The sequence below is a fragment of the Mesoplodon densirostris genome, chromosome 2 (genome assembly GCF_025265405.1).
Source record: "Mesoplodon densirostris isolate mMesDen1 chromosome 2, mMesDen1 primary haplotype, whole genome shotgun sequence".
NCBI lineage: Eukaryota > Metazoa > Chordata > Mammalia > Artiodactyla > Ziphiidae > Mesoplodon > Mesoplodon densirostris.
This window is the reverse complement of record NC_082662.1, coordinates 118248902-118259761: the sequence shown is the minus strand read 5'-3', so window position 1 is coordinate 118259761 and position 10860 is coordinate 118248902. Positions and strand designations below refer to the sequence as shown.

The window sequence follows — 10860 nt, the reverse complement described above, 5'->3', positions numbered from 1 at the left end:
GGGTCAAAGGGTGGTATTCAATTAGAGGCATGAGTAATGCTTGAGTCACAGATCTTTGGAGAATTCAATCAGTACAAAATTTCTTTTGGAAGGAGAATGTACTAATCTTCTTAAGGGTTTACATAAACACAAATGACGTACCTAGTTTAAAAGAAGAAAAAAGATGTACTCTCTTTAATCATTTTGAATGGCTTAACCTTATCTTTCCTGCCCCTTTAAAAACTATCACTTTCTTTGACTGTTTCCCTTCTTATTTTTAAATTAAAAACCTAGTTGAGAGACAGTATTCACACTTATCAAGAAGCTTTATCTGATTTATGGATGTAAAGTGAAATAACAGATGTCAGAGGGACATTCCTTATTTGATAAAAACCCCTGGACAAAGTCCAAGGGTATTTTTATCGAGATAGATTGTAAGTATAAGGGGTCTTGGAAAGACTCTTGTTGAGGAGGGGTGTTTTTTTGTTTGTTTGTTTTTTGGTTTTTTTTTTTGCTAGAATGGAGAAATTGCTGTGGTGGGTGAAGGAAAAATAAAGGAAGGGCATTTGAGAGGAAGGAGGCAATCCAGGCAAGATAGTCAAGAATTATAACTCATGGGACAGAGGAAGGAAGGGGACAATGGCATGTACCATGAAGTCTCAGATCATCTTTCTCAACAGCATTTTTTTACTACCCTCAGTTTATAAGGAGGAAATGGAAGATAGAGAAGATAAGTCATTTTCCCAGGGTTTTGAAGCAAGTAAGCTGCACAGCTTGCTACTGAAGCTGGATCTTTCTGTTTCCAGAGTTACAGTCTTGGTGTGAACTTGGAAAACTGACACCTTATTTGGTGGGTAATAAGACTGATTCCATCTTTTCCTGTAAGTCTTTCAGAGTAGTTCCTAGATTAGAATTTGCCTACAGGATCCTTGAGGGTGGCACCATGTCATTATTATCTCTCATCATTGTATCCCCAGCCCCAAGTGAGAACATTACGAACAGCAAATGAAGGTCCTGGAGGGAGTTGGAGAGCTGGGGCTCTTCATTCAGGTTGTGAAGAACACATGATCTCTTAGGGTAGTGAAGCTTTGGGCAAAACTTGGGACTGATAGATTTCTTGGGTATAGGGCTATATCGTTATGAAGAGCAAAGGATGTGTGTCATGTCTCAGAGAACATGGACAGAGCCTGGTGCAAAGTACCCTGAGAACCTAGGCTTTCCTATTCCTTGTGCCCAAGGGGTTCATGGCTGGCCTAAGGGTTGAGCTTCCCTTTACAGGCACACGGATCTTCTGGTGAATTCCTTGACCAGCACCTTGCTACTAGCCATTCAAAGTAATACAAACTCTGGCCAGCATGGAGTTCTATGTATCAGGTTCTTGGAGTTGTCTAGGGTAAATGTATTAAGAATGGCCTATAATGAGCCTCCTTGCTTTAGGTTTGTAATATGCATAATCTGTTTCACTTTTATGAGCTCCTATCTCTAGGTCCTAGACGGAAGGCAGGCTTGATTGGAATGGCTGTTTTTCCCCAGGTGTTAGAGTCTTCCCCTTGCATCCCAGCCTGACTGAATCACCTTGGTCCGTTCTCTCCCAGATCCCATCATTGGGACTATAGGAACAGGTAGGGAAGTGTGAGATATTGCACTAGGATGTGGTCTGAGAGTTAGAAGAGCCCTTAAAGATTCCTCTAATTGAAGCCCTTCATATTGTCATATTGTTCTTCACTTGGCCATCACCTAGATCTTGAGTTAATCGGAGTCAGTTGGCAGTGCCCAGAGCCATGGGCCCTAAGAAGCACACACTGAGAGAGCACGAGGGGAATCTGAGCCAGCGCTTTGCTCTTATTGCAACCTTTTGAGTGGGAGTGGGGTCCTGAACACTGAATTAGTCTTTAGATCAATGCATTGTCCCCTGATGTATCTGGGAATCAAATAAGATAAAATGAGCTGAAGGTGAGGTAAGAAGGGCTTAGATTAGACTTTCAGGACTGGCATAGTGGAAACAGTGATTATGGCATTGTCTTCTCTAGGAGGCTTTTAAAAATAGGAACTGTGTTATTGGGTCTGGGCTGGGTATGGAGGTCTTTATGTATGGTTGTGGAGGAATGGTCTGTTTGATTGTCCTGGGACACCTCTAGTGAGCCCAGAAAGCTGAGAAATCCTCATTCTTTAAATGAGACAGTCCTGGGAGGAAAGAAAGGCAGACTTGGAGCTGGAGAAGGTGGGGGAAGGGAAGCAGGTATTCGTGGAGGGCTGCTTGAAGACCATCTGTATTTCATTACAGAGCTGCCACTCTCACCCTCTTCCCTGTGTGTGCTCTCCCTCTCTCTCTCTCTCTCTCTCTCTCTCTCTCTCTCTCTCTCCCTCTCTCTCTCTCTCTCTCTCTCTCTCACACACACACACACACACACACACTCACTGCTGCTCCGACTCCACTCCCATCCTTAATTCTAGTGAAGGTGCTAAAGGGACATCATATCAGACTCCCGTTACCTCGATAGATACAGCTCTCAAAGCTGAGAACTGGACCAGTCTCCTGGAGCCCAGCTTCCCTGCTAGCCGCTGCTGCCGTTCACACTGTTTCTCTACGGAGGCAGCTCCTTTGTCTCAGGGATCCAGGGTTTTCCTGAATCTCCCAGCTTTGCCCAGCCCCTGTCTGAGAATAGCTGGAATGGGATGAAACCACAGCGAGGGAGAGGGGTGGAGGTAGAGAAGGCTTCAGTTTTCTCCGCTGGGCTGGGTGCGCTCTGCTTAATTAGCATGAGAATAGAGAGGCATTCTCCCTATCCTCCCTTAGGGATGGAAAGGAAAGAAGTGCAAAGGCTGTAGCCCTGTCCTCCTCCATCAGAGATTCTGGGACTGGGAGAATGACCACCTTCACATTTCTTCAGTCCTCTGAGGACCCCAGGACCCACGGTATTGAGAAAAGCTTTGATGGAGCCGGCTGGTAGATCTCCACTCCAGATTTTCCAGCTGTCCCTGTCCCCCCACCGCTCAGAGAGCAGGATGCTGAGATGGCTCGGTGATGCAGAAGGTATGTGCTTTTTCAGTTCTGGTGCTGATGCTGTGTGTGTGGTGAGGTCTCTGTGGCGCAATGGACGAGCGCGCTGGACTTCTAATCCAGAGGTTCCGGGTTCGAGTCCCGGCAGAGATGGTCACCTGGCAGGTACTTCTTTTATTTTGTATGCTGTCATGCTAGGTCGATAATTATATTTATTCCTTCCTGGTGGCTCTGGGAAGAGAAAGGAAACCCCTTTCCTTGGGAATCCTGGACCTCCCCTCTTTTTCTGTCTCCTCCCTCATTGTTCTTTCTCTGTTCCTCCCTTACTAATTTTCATTGTCTAATAAAGGTTCAGAGGTCTGCTGCATCTCCCTGTTCAGCCTGACTGACACAGCCTTTGAATCCTTTGCTTCATAGAAAAATCATTAGCACAGGGGGACAGAGACGCCTGGCCATAGGTTTTGGAACCACTATGGTTCCATCCCTTTACCTCCGAGAAAACAAAAAGGCAGATCGTCCCATATGCTGATGAGGAAAGGTTCAGTTGTGCTCCAAGGTGACAATCACCTTGACCAAAGTGGGTCAAGAGATGGATGGGGTCATGCAGAGGATGATTTCTTGTGCTGTCTTTGTTGGCTATACTTTTGTATTCCAAAGGGTGGGCTTTTTGTGCTAATGCTCATCACTCACTTCCTCATCTACAAGGTGAGATGTAATCATTGCTCTTTGTCTCAGTGGAATAAACTACACAACAGCATGCTAATTACCAGCAGCAGACAAACTTGTACAAGAAAGTCAAGGTCTTAAATGCTCTTTACTGTGAAAAGTTTGCAGCCTTTCCTGATTGCCGGACAAAGTTTGAAGTTTGTATCTGAATGTTATTTTCATAATTCCTGGTTTCCAACAAGCCTTTTTCTCACCACCTCTCTCACCCTGCATCCACTTCTGCTCTCTTTCCCTATCATTTAATGGGCCATATTCAGCAAGATTGGGAGCTCGGTCAGATTGGTTTTCTACTTTGGGCTGGTCTGGCTCTCTCCCTTTCATATTTCAGCCTCTAGTCTATTAGCTAGAAGGAGCCACCCAAGCCAGGAACTGACCTCTACCTCAGGTGAACTCAGGAAACCTGAGAAGACACACCTCTCCTCCTGACTGCTGGAGAGTCAGCATCTCTCCCACATGGGGACTCTGGACGGGTGACCAGAGGACACAGCCAGCCATGCACTCCTGCTCTAGGGAAGCTGGGGTGGGCTGAGAGAGGAGAATCCAAACCATGCCAAGAGGTGGGGAATTGTTAGGGCAGACAGGAGGACACTGGAAGGAGACTGATGTTTTTTAAGCCTTTAGGACACACGCATGTTTGTAGCAAGCTGAAACTCCTGAAATTCTTTTGAAGTAGTCTGGTACTTTAAAGGGACTTAGGATTCTTGCAGTAAGAACCAACACAGCTTTACCTTCCTGAGTTACTTTGGTAGAACACCAATTCATATATTAACTCTTTCCTACCAGCCCCATGGATATGCCCTTTGGAGGATACTGGTGTGGACCTGAAATCCCTGGGCAGCCCTTCTGGAGCCCATTTTTAGCTCAGTTTATCCTAGATATTTTTGTTTAAAGGTCAGGCCTGAAAGGAAATTGGTCTGTGTGTGTGGATGGGGGTGTGTGGCGGGAGGGCGTGTAGGGAGGAGGTTTAGAGAAGGGGCATATCAGAGTTTTCAGCCTTAATTCAGAATACTACCTACCTCTTTCTAGCCCCCCTGCCCCTGCATCATTCTATTATAATTGTTCTGCTCAACAGTAACAGTTTTGAAAAGTAAGAGGGTTGTTCTTCTGTCACTGTTAAAGTTTGGGGTAAGAGTACAGGTTCATCATGGCCTACTCTAAGGTTTTCTCAATTCTAGAAGCTTTCTAAGAATGTAGTTTTTATGAAATTGTGGGAACTGGGAGGGAATGTGTGCCCAAGTAGGCAGTGAATTGAGATTTGTTCAAGTGTTTGATCAGGGTGGAATGTAGCCTGCTCTTTATGTAAAGTTCTATACCAGTGAGAATTAAACCCCACAGATAATCCCCCAAACTTATTTTAGCCAATGATTTCCATTTTCTAACTTAGAACCAGAAGACCTTGGTTTAATTTGCAGCTTTGCCAAGTTTCTAAACCTCTCTGAACTTTAACTTGCTAATTTATAAAAACAAAATGGTACTATCTATCCTCCAAACGTAAAAATGAATGAGAAAGTCCATTGTACAGCTCTGTACAAGTATATAGGCTCTGTTAGTTTTGGGGTTGCTTTTATCTCTCTCCTCAGCATGTGGGAAAGATGCCTAGCCAGAGAGTAGGGAAATGAAAGGGTCTGAATGATCAGCTCCTGCCTGGAACCTCCACTGTGGCTGTATGCCACCAATTGGGGCTGATGCTGACTTGTGCCACCCTAACAAAGAGGATACAATGGACTTTCTAGCTAGTGGAGTCCTTCAGAGGGCAGATGGTCCCTCTGTGCCCTACATAGGTGGTTTCATCTCAGCCAGGTAGGTAGAGGCCCCTGCTGGCTACACCACTGAAGGGAAATAAAAGCTTCCACTTATTCAAACATCATTAGCCTTTAGCTCCCTCAACCTCTGAGGGGTGATGTTTTGGGGACTTGAAGAAGGACATCACCAGCACTGGCAGCAAGATTTTCCTCATTGGTAAAAATTCCTTTATATGTGATAACAACTTTCTTCTTAACATATGAGAGATAACTTCTAATTTATGAATATCATAATTATTGTATTTTAAAGATACTCAGAATATAAAATAGAAATGGGTGGGTTTTTTTAAAATAAACTCATTTCACTGTAGGACTCAAATGCTTCACAGGTGCTGAAGATGATCATTAATTACAAAGTATGCAGGCAGGATATGTCTTATTTATTATTGTATTCGCACTGACTGAAATATGGTCGGCATTTGATGGATATATTTGAAAGAATGAATGCTGACTTAGACTCGCTATAAATTATGTAGATAGGAAAGAGAAAGAGCCGTAGCTCCTAGGGATCAGGAACACAGGGGATATCTTCACGCATTAATTCATTCACTTTACAAATATTTATCAAGTGCCCACTTTATGCCACTTTCCATGTTGCAGGCACTGGGATCCAAAATAGCATTGCCCACTTCCCTCATGGAATGCATATTCCCATGGGCGAGATAAAGAATAGATAGGTAAATAATATTATGATAGAATTGTAGGTAGGGATACCTGCTGGAGGAACTAATGATTAAAGATAGAGTGATGTGAAGTGTGATGGTCACAAAAGACTTTCCCAGGAGGTGGCATTTGAGTGAAGAGTGAATGAAGCAAGAGAGCTCAATGAGATCCAGAAGATGGGTGGTCCAAATAGAGAAACAGCAAGAGCAGAGAATCTGAGTTGGGCATGAGCTTGATGGCTTTGAGGGAAAGCACAAAGGTCAGTGTGGTTGGAGGGGAGGGAGTGATGAAGGGTAAAGTTCAGAGATAAATATGGGGCATGTCAAATAGGATAATGTACTCAGCCCTATCAGTAAACTCTGGCCAACTCTGCCTTGTATAATAAGTCCCGTGTCTCCTCACTTTTCCTTTACTATATTGCAGTGAAATTTATAGGTTATATAACTTCTTACACACATAATTAAAACAAATCAATAAAATATCCTCTTTGTAATATAAGGAAATAAATTTGTAATAGATGCTGTGTATTTTAATACATAAGTGCCACACTAGCAGTCATACCTATATGAAGAATCACCTTCAGTGCAACAGCTATAGATGTTATATATGCCAAAAAAATGCAGGTATGTTTTAAATATCACAAGGGATGTCAGTCACAAGCAGTGTTGTGATTTTCCAAGCTGGTGCGCACTTGATAAATTTATGATCAAAACAAATTAAATCTTCTTACAAAGTATGCAACATTTTGCATTCCTCAATATTTTAGGAAGTTTTAAACCATGCAGAAACTGTAGTTATATGGAAAAATAAGATAGACCCTAGGTCCAGACACCAACAACTAGCCTTTCAGTAGGTCATTCAAAAGAAGTGCACAACATGGGGCAAAGTCTTCTTTGTGTGAGATGCATCTACACATTGCAGGACACACAAATACCAGGTAATCTTCCTCTCTGCGGCTAGCAGTGGTCCCCAATCATTACAAAAACAAAAAATACTCTACTAAATTTTCAAACCACTACCTAGGGGCAATTGCAGACCAACTGGCAAGTGCTGACATAAGGCTTGTAGGCCAAACTTTCCTTCATAGTAATGAAAATCATTGGTGGGTTTGAGCATAGAAGTGGTGGGATCTGATTTAGATGTTAAAAGGATAATTTTGGCTGTTGGTAAAGAATATACTGGATTGGGGGGAGGGGAATGTTTGCAGGTCTGCTGGACCCAACACCTTTTAGAAGCAGTGAGGCGTGGCACTGTGGTTCCCAAGTGGTGGAGCTAGTATCACCAGAAGTGGAGGGTTTTATAACAAACAATGCCCACTTACAAAAGTGATTTATCATCTCTGGAGAGCTAGTCTGGCAAGAATCATTTATATTTTGTCTAGGAACTAGTTACTTTTATTTATTGTCATTACAATGATTCCACTTACTAGCAAAAAAAAAAGTTCATTTTGTTTGTATTTAAGAGCCATAGGAAATGGAACTTATTCTCCTAAACATGATTTCAGTGTTTATATCTTTTGCAGTTTCTATAAATTATAATGGAAAAGAATGTCTTTAAACTTCTCCGTGTCTTCCTTGGAAGATATATCTTTTTGCTTCTGTAATGGTAATGTTTTCCTGTGGTGGTTCCATTGAGAGAATGGACAGCAGGTGAGACACAGAGTCATATGATACAAGAAGCTGGAAACAGGAGCGTAATGGAGGAAGAAACTGCATGGGGATGACATGGATCTCGGTCTGCATCAGAGGGCTTGCTCTTTACTTGCATAACTTTGGGCATGCACTAGGTTTCTGGAGCCTCGGTTTTCTCATCTAGAAAATGAACCAAATAATATCTAGAATTAAACAAGATAAAATGGAAAAGTGTCTGGATAGGTACATACATAGTAGGTGCAAAAACAAACACTGGCTTCCTTTGTTTGCGGACAGTTTGTCCAACCAGACTTCTTCAGACTGCATGCCACATGTTATTTTCTTGGAGACCCTGTCTGAGGCTCTGGGGGACTTAGCCATGGACCACATGTTTCTCCACCTTGAAAATGCTTGGGCATAGTAGAGTGCTAAGGGAAGTAAGAAGTGTACAATGTATCTTCTATAGTAGTTACCCTCAAGAGGACTCTCTCCCCTGTCGTCCCTGTGGGAGCCCTGGATTTATCTCTAGGTCTCTGAGCATTGAAACCTTGCAGCAATCCTTAGTCCAGCCCTGGGGACAAGGTTTCACAGGCCCCGTGGAGAGGGTTATGTGAAGCCTTTTCTGCTAGGAGCAATGCAGGGCTTTAAAGCTAGGTATGAGGGCAAGTATGTCTACACAGGGAAGGTGGGATGAGACTAAAGACAAATTCCTGGGGAGCTGGGAGGAGATAGGATACCAGAGATTGGCTGCTGTGTTCCTGACCAGGGCACTTTCTGGGAGTGTTGCCTGCCATGCACCCAGCTCAGTCCTGAGTCTTGGAGAAGCATCATCTGGGAATCACTAACAACCCCTAATATTCTTCTTCCTTCTTTCCTTTTAGGGAAATGGTACCATCCAAAATAGCAGACAATTTAGGACCAATTATACTTATTTTGAAGGAATATGCAACTTTTTTCTTTTCTAATTATGCACAAACTTCCAACAGTACTTTAAAAAATTTTTTTAAATTAATTAATTTATTTATTTTTGCTGTGTTGGGTCTTCATTTCTGCGCGAGGGCTCTCTCTAGTTGCGGCAAGCGGGGGCCACTCTTCATCGCGGTGCACGGGCCTCTCACTGTTGCGGCCTCTCCTGTTGCCGAGCACAGGCTCCAGACGCTCAGGCTCAGTAGCCGTGGCCCACGGGCCCCGTTGCTCCGCGGCATGTGGGATCCTCCCAGACCAGGGCTCGAACCCGCGTCCCCTGCACTGGCAGGCGGACTCTCAACCACTGCGCCACCAGGGAAGCCCGTACTTTAAAATTTTTGTACTTAAGTGTGCCCCAAGTAGTGAAGGAGAGTGCTTGCTTACCCCCAGGTGTCAGGAAGCGGAGCCTAAAGCGGCTTTTGCCAAGTACAACATTGCTTTGAAGTATCATACTTTATGCTACATTCTAGTACAAATTTTGGGTTCTACTTCATTATATCTTCATTTTTAGGTACAAAAATAATTATCTGGCTCCAAACCTTGTAATAAAAATGACTGGTATGTCCCACATATGGGTGTCTGGTATATATCAGTTATAAAATCACAGAGATATATTAATATTAAGACTGAGTTTGTGACCCCTGAGTATTCACTCAGAGGTGATGGGGGAGATAGCCTAGAGACTGGTTAAGTAGACAGAAACCTGGCAGGGAATGAACATTCATTCAGTTACTCATTCAACAGATATTTATTTAGTGCCTACTCCGTGCTAAGCATCGAAGTAGGTGCGGGGATACAAGGATAAGCAAAAAGAGACAGAGATTATCACACAAATACATGTAGAATTGCAACTGTGAGTGAAGGAGAGGTCGATGGAGCCCAGGTCGTTTATGGCAGAGGGAGCTGACCTCCTCAGAGGGGCCAAGGAAAGCTTCTTCCAGGAAATGTCTCTTGACTTGAATCTGAAAGATCAGTAGGAAATAGGCAAAGAAGAAAGGAAAGAGCTTTCCAGACAAAGGAACAGGGAGCACAAAGGTCTTGTGGTGGGAGGGAGGACAAATGACTGAAAAGCGAGTGTGGTTTGACTACAGAGAGGAAGGCAAAAAGTGGCGTGAAATGAAGTTGGAGAGAGAAGCAGGAGCTGACCCCACGGGGCCTTGTTGTGACTGCAGGGGGTTTTGTCCTTATCTGAAAAACAGGGGGAAACCACTGAAGGGTTTTAAGTCAAAGAATAACATGATTAGTTTTGCATTTTAGCTTTGCTTTTGCATTACTACAGCTGCTGCTCATGGGCCAGGGTGGAAGGGTGCCAGGATAGATGCTGGAGCTGAATAGCAGTTCAGTAGTTGTTGTGCAAAGTGAGGTTAGCTTGGATTGGCAGGGGGGAGGGTAGTGGTGCAAACAGAGAGAAGTAGGTGGGGTTTAGAGATATTTAGGAGCTAAAATGTGCAGGATTTGGTGGTGGGTTGGAAATGGTACAAAGAGGAAGGACTTGTCAAGTATGGCTCCAAGATTTCTGGCTTGCCTACCATTGACTGAGATAGGAAACACTGAAAGAAGACCAGGTTTGGGGTAGGTGCGTTCAGCTCTGAGCTTCTAACTTTGAGGTGCTATGAATTTGAGAGCCGGGTCAGGGTCTGAACTGATGGTTTGATTTTGGGAGTCATCTGCATGTTGGAATTTGAAGCCAAAAGTATGAATGAGATCACCTGGGAGAAAGTGTAGAGTGAGAAGGACCTAAGAATGAGCTAAGAGGAACTCTAATATTTAATGGCACAGTAGAAAAAGAGAAAAGCAATGGCAAGAGAAATAAGAGAGAAACCGGAATATTATCATTTCTGAACTCACAGGAAGGGAGCGTTCAAGATGGGACTTGTTTAGTACCACATGCTACTGAAAAGTCAAGAATAAGCAGAACTAAACTTATCTGTTAGACTCAGTGACGTGGAAGCCAGTGGCGGGAGTCATTTCACTTTCTATGGAGTATCAGGGCAAGAAACTGGATTGGAGTGCAGAGGAAGGGAGAGAGGAGGACATGGAGGAAACACAGAGAGGCAACTCTTAAAAGTTTGGCTGAGAAGGGATGAGGGGA

General features: G+C 43.7%; 1 non-coding gene across 1 annotated transcript; it reads left to right on the top strand.

Annotated features, from left to right (window-relative positions):
* The first annotated feature begins 3059 nt into the window (after positions 1-3059).
* Positions 3060-3133, top strand: TRNAR-UCU (transfer RNA arginine (anticodon UCU)). The gene has a single exon. It is a non-coding gene; the product is annotated as a tRNA-Arg (tRNA).
* Positions 3134-10860: the final 7727 nt, after the last annotated feature.